At 31.4% G+C, this 6,135-nt stretch overlaps 1 long non-coding RNA gene across 1 annotated transcript; it reads left to right on the top strand.

Annotated features, from left to right (window-relative positions):
* Positions 1-4,689: 4,689 nt before the first annotated feature.
* On the top strand, positions 4,690-5,404 carry LOC132737300 (uncharacterized). The gene is made up of 2 exons (XR_009626717.1): positions 4,690-4,891; positions 5,140-5,404. It is a non-coding gene; the product is annotated as an uncharacterized LOC132737300 (long non-coding RNA).
* The last annotated feature ends 731 nt before the right edge of the window (positions 5,405-6,135 follow it).

Genomic DNA, 6,135 nt, shown 5'->3' with positions numbered 1-6,135 from the left:
AAATACCAACTAAGCATCTCATAACAAATTTCAGTCAGTTTTTTAAAATGATGGTGTAAATTAAAACCTCTATTCTCACCCGATCCTATCACTGTTTTATCTTGAAATGAAGATAAACTTGTCATCAGCATTGATTCTTCATACTAGAAAAAATAACAATAAAATATATACAGTCGAGACTGTCATATGAGTTTTTATAAATCAATATACAAAACAATTATTAAGTAGACATATATATTTCCAACATGACCGAATAGATTATTTAGCAGAATGCATTTTACAACAAACTTTGACATGAATATATCTTTTCTCAAAGTCAGTTCATATATCTTTAATCAAGGACAGTTTTTAAAATAATGATGCAAAATATCAAATTTTATTCTCCCCTGTTTCTGTTTATACTCTTTTATTTTGGAAAGCATTTAAACTTGTCTTCTGCACTGATTCTTTATACAAAGTTTATTGAGATACTTACATTTCTGATATTATACAATATAATCATTAAGCAGACTGCACTTCAAAACACATTTTGATGTAAAATATTTTTTCTCAATCAGTTTTAGAAATAATGATGCAAACTATCAACTTTTACTCTCACCTGTTCTGAATCCATTGCTGTTTTATTTTGGAAATATATGAAACTTGTCAACTCATCATTGATTCATCATACTGCAAAAAATGTATTTAATTAAATCAGTATACAAAACAAGCTTTAGGTAGACACATACATTAGTGACACTACAACAATTAATAATTAGGCAGACTGCATTTCGCAACTAGATGCCTCATTGGCCCCGTGGTTAAAGTTGCCCACTTCAAATCACTGGCCCATAACCAGTGCAGGTTCAAACCCCAGTAGTGATTTGTGAGGAAGAATCAAACTAGTTTAGAGGTTTGTTGTTCTACTGTGGTGCCCAGTTGTGTCTGAATTATATATGAAGGGGCACCTGACATGTTCTTCTACCAGTAAAGCCTTATATTCACTGCATGTCCTTTTCACTGTTGGTGTAACTTAAAATACCAACTAAGCATCTCATAACAAATTTCAAAGTTTTAAAATGATGGTGCAAATTAAAAACCCTCTACTCTCACCCGATCCTATCGCTGTTTTATCTTGAAATGAAGTTAAACTTGTCATCAGCATTGATGCTTCATACTAGAGAAACAGTGTTTATAACTCAATATACAAACAAGTATTAAGTAGACATATGATATATATTCCCATTGTGACCTAATAAATTATTAAGCAGAATGCATTTTACAACAAACTTTGACATGAAAATATCTTTTCTCAAAGTCAGTTTATACATCTTTCCTCAAGGGCAGTTTTTAGAATAATGATGCAAAATATCAACTTCTATTCTCGCCTGATTCTATTACTGCTTTATTTTGGAAAGCATTTAAACTTGTCTTCTGCACTGTTTCTCCATACTAGGAAGAATTGGCATGTTTTAATGAATACTAAAATGAAAATGTTTTTTGAGAGGCATGCATTTCTGATATTATACAATATAATCATTAAGCAGACTGCACTTCAAAACAAATTGTGATGATAAAATATCTTTTCTCAATCAGTTTAAGAAATAATGATGCCAAATATCAACTTTTACTCTCACCTGTTCTGAATCTATTGCTGTTTTATTTCTGAAAGAAATTAAACTTGTCAACTCAGCATTGATTCGTCATACTGGAAAAAATTGACACATTTTAATAAATCAGTATACAAAAAAAGCTTTAGGTAGACACATATATTTCTAACACTACACAACTTAACCATTAGGCAGACTTCATTTGGTTATTAGAGTCCTCTTTGACCTATTGGTTATTTTAGATTGCCCACTTCAAATCACTTACCCCAAACGAATGCGGGTTCAAATCCCAGAAGTGACTTTTGATTATTTCATATTAGGAAGATGTCCAACTAGTTTAGAGATTTGTTGTTCTTCATACTAGAAAAAATAACACATTTTTATAACTTAATATATACACGGGGGAAGAAGTGTTACACGAGGGATGAAGTTCTTATGATAATTTGTCAAGGAGTTCTTGTGATAATTGTCACGGTGTTCGTCGGAAAACTATTGTATATACTACAAAATCATTCGTCAAAAATGGTAATTTTCATCTTTAAAAAGTGAGTTTTAGGTGCTAAATTAAACTTTAATGATTAAGCTTGCCCTACATATCGTATTATATGTCAAAAACTATCCTGATTATTTACAAAGTCACATCCAATAATAGCGATAATCAGTGAAAATCTAATAGAATAAGGTTAAGGTCATACATGTGTCAAGGTCAATTTAAGTTTGATAATCATGAAGGTCCATACATTAAAGATGTTTTGTCTTAATATGATAGTAATCCATTTATAATAAATAGGCAGATACAGAAACAAGAGGGCAATATTGGCCCGGAGTCGCTCACAAGAAACAACTGATTTCAGTGTTGGAATGTCAATATATTCTAATATTAAATTAGAGCACAGTATATGTTTAAACAATAATTTGAATGCTATGACCTGGGGTATTTAAGCTTTAGCTTAAACGGGGCTTATCAAATTAATTTGAGCAAACTAAAGATTACCCAAACGAATGCGGGTTCAAATCCCAGAAGTGACTTTTGATTATTTCATATTAGGAAGATGTCCAACTAGTTTAGAGATTTGTTGTTCTTCATACTAGAAAAAATAACAAATTTTTATAACTTAATATATACACGGGGGAAGAAGTGTTACACGAGGGATGAAGTTCTTATGATAATTTGTCAAGGTGTTCTTGTGATAATTGTCACGGTGTTCGTCGGAAAACAATGCTACAAATATTGGTGATCATCCATCAATTATTTCAGTAGGAAATGATGTTCGAAGGTTTTTGTTCTATTTTTAGCCCTAGAGACCGATAAAAGGGGCCAATCACATTAATATGAGCAAACTTGATAAAAGACTACCCAAGAATGCTACAGACAAAGTTTGGTGATCATCCATTTATTAGTTATGTAGAAGTATATGTTTAAGTGTTTTTCTATTTTTAGCTCTGCTGACCCCTAAAAGAGGCCAATTGTAATATAATGAGCGAATTCAATTGTGACTGTCACAAGAATGCTACAGACCAAATTTGAAGTAAATCTGCTTAGTAGTTTCAGAGAAGAAGACGATTGTTGACGCATGGCGACGGACGGCGGACTCCGGAGCATCCCCCTTTGATACTTATAGCTCACCTAAGCCTACGGCTCTGATGAGAAAAAAAACAAAACAAGAGAATTTCATTCTTTTGACATTGACACAATAGAGAAAATAAGAATCCCTAAAGAGAGCCCAAAACGACAAAATTGAAAAAGTTCGGTTTGACTGAGTCTGTTCATGGACGGAACTGTAAAGTGAAAACTGCCGTCCACGCCCCCTAGCACCGGCTTAAGTAGAGTTTAACATTTAAACATGAAATGGTAAAATTTTGAATTTAGAAAACATCCATAGATGTGTTCAAACGGCGGTTATCATAGAACCTTCAATGTGACACTTCCGTGTCATTCCATGAAAAGCGGCGTATGGTCCAAATTAATAGAAAGCATGTGCCCTAAACCAGAAAACAATGGGCCGAACTAAACAAAATGAAATTTTGAAAAGGGATCACAGGTTATGAAGCATGCATATCACAGATAAGACCTTTAAAGACAAAGTTACTAAGCAGGCGACATATCCTTAGGATGATTCAACATTTTACTAATAGGAATATTGGAAAGTCAATTTAAAATCAAAGCCACATCTAAATTATTCAACATGTTCATTTGATAGCAAGTTTTGTTTTGTTAAGTTTAAATCAAATCCTTACATAAATAACAAAATTATAACAATTTAACCAAATTCTGAAACTGACCATGTTGGTCAAGATAATTTAAAGGTCAAGGTCAATGTCAGTTCAAAAATTTTAAAGGTCTTGTCCAAATGTTGTTTTGTCTAAAGTAAGCAGATAATCTACTTATCAATTAACAAGGTCAATTATAGCAAAATCAGAGAAAATTCTATAATTTAACCTTAAAGGTCAAGGACATTATAGGACAAGGTCGATATGAGTTTGCAGTCATTCCAACACTGACCTGTCTGCTAGAAAATAGGCATTCTGATGAATTTTCCCAAATGGACCCTCTTTCCGGTAAAAATATTGTAGTTGTCTACCTTTTAGTTTTCCCCATTATATGAAACTTAATTGCTTCCAGCAAATGCGCAGAAAATTACATAGAAATAGAGAACCAGTGTTCAATTTTTTTCACAAGTATTCACAAAAATTTCATAAATAATGTTTCCTTTTTAGCAGCCAAATATCCTGTATTTAACCCCCAGCCACAGAGCCATTCCAAACATTTTAAATCTATAAATGGAACAATTTCCCTAAATTCTACTCTGTCATCAGAAAATTGAACGATGCCATATTGGATGAGATGGATGATAGAAACCGAGTATAACCACAGTAGTCCTATTCGTACTCATTGCACTTTGTACTGAAAGTGTTTTACATCAACACATCATTTTTGTAGATTCTACTAAATTTTTAATGTTTATTTTTGTTTTCAAAAAATGGGTCATTAAAACGACCAATTATTAACCCTGCTCGCCAACTTGTACATGCCACGCATTATCTCCAATTAACAATTTTACAACACTTTACGACAAACGCCATGAAGGTGTGTCGATTTACGGTACACGGAAGAGACGTTTAAAATATCAATTAACAGTTTAAAATAAAGTGTCAATATATGAGCTTATCAATGACATTAGCGGTTTGTGATTAAAAGGAATGGGATTGAATGTGTCAATATTCCTTTCACTTTATTATTTTGGATTGATGCGAATAAAAGAAAGACCACCGATGTGTTAACAACACACACTTTTGGATAGGTAGATTATTTTGTCTATGTTAAAAAAGATATTGTACAATTCGGAGTTAGAACTTTTACCGTTTTTGCAAATTTAATTCAATACAATTGTCTTTTAAGATAAAATATAGAATTATAAACGGAAAATAATTAATTCAGAACAAAAAATAAAGTTGATTCACGAAGTTTTAAATGGCAATAGAGATTTAAACAATTACAGATACGAATTATTTTTACTTAAACTAAAAAACGTATTTTTTTTACTTTTAGGTCCGGATAAGCCTGAAACAAAAGGATGAGCATTTAGATGGGTGGGGGAATAATGCATCTAACATAAATGAGTATGCAAGAGATCATCAGACCTCAACAACTAAACAACAATGATTTAAATGAAATTTTCTTGTGAAAACATTCGAAAATATATAACGTCTTTTCAATGTGTTTTTAGTTGCATAAAATGATGCATAAATGTGATGATTTGAATAAATAAAAATCTTTTTTGTTGAATAAAATGCATGTTAATTGGTTTATGTTATTCGAACAGTTATGTTTCAATGATCCCAATCGCTAATGATAAGCTCCTACTACAGAAAACATAATAATAGTAAACATAAGAATGGGTCTCCAAATTAAGACCGATTCAATAATATGACCAATTTTACCTGGACCCAGAAGTGGTCTCAATAGCGAGACTTTACTGTATGTACATGTACTTAAATTGATCAAGTTTTCATGATATTTAATAGAATCTTCTTAAAGAAACAGAAGTTTGCATATTCATTATCGTTTTAGGTTATCCATTAAATAATTTTAAGAAGAGGCATTGCCGGGCGAGTACTGTGCTTGACCTTTTTACCTTTTCTCAAAGCAAACAAATAAACGTTTAAACAAATCTTTAAAAAAGAAAATCAAAGACAAAAATAAGTTTGTGTTTTGTTTTTTATAAAAAAAGACAATGTTAAGAAAATATAATCAAAAGTCAAAGTCATGTCTTAATTATTTCACATGTAACATTGACAAGTGTTGTTTTATGACAAATGAATTTAATCCATACATAAATAATAAAATTATGACATCTTGACTGAAATTCCATACTTTGACCTTGAAAATCAAGTCCATTTAGAGCTTAAGGTTAAAATCAGTTCACCCATTAAAGGGATACTCAGGCAAATTAATGACAAAAATTTAAAAAATCTAATGTACTCAAATCACTCTTAAATGACGTGAAATTCTGTATACATTCTAATTTCTATATATTTTTGCGTT

The sequence above is a fragment of the Ruditapes philippinarum genome, unplaced genomic scaffold (assembly GCF_026571515.1).
Source record: "Ruditapes philippinarum isolate M1 unplaced genomic scaffold, ASM2657151v2 ctg7602_1_1_1_1, whole genome shotgun sequence".
Taxonomy (NCBI): domain Eukaryota; kingdom Metazoa; phylum Mollusca; class Bivalvia; order Venerida; family Veneridae; genus Ruditapes; species Ruditapes philippinarum.
The sequence above is the reverse complement of the archived record's forward strand: the minus strand, read 5'-3'. Positions and strand labels throughout refer to the sequence as shown.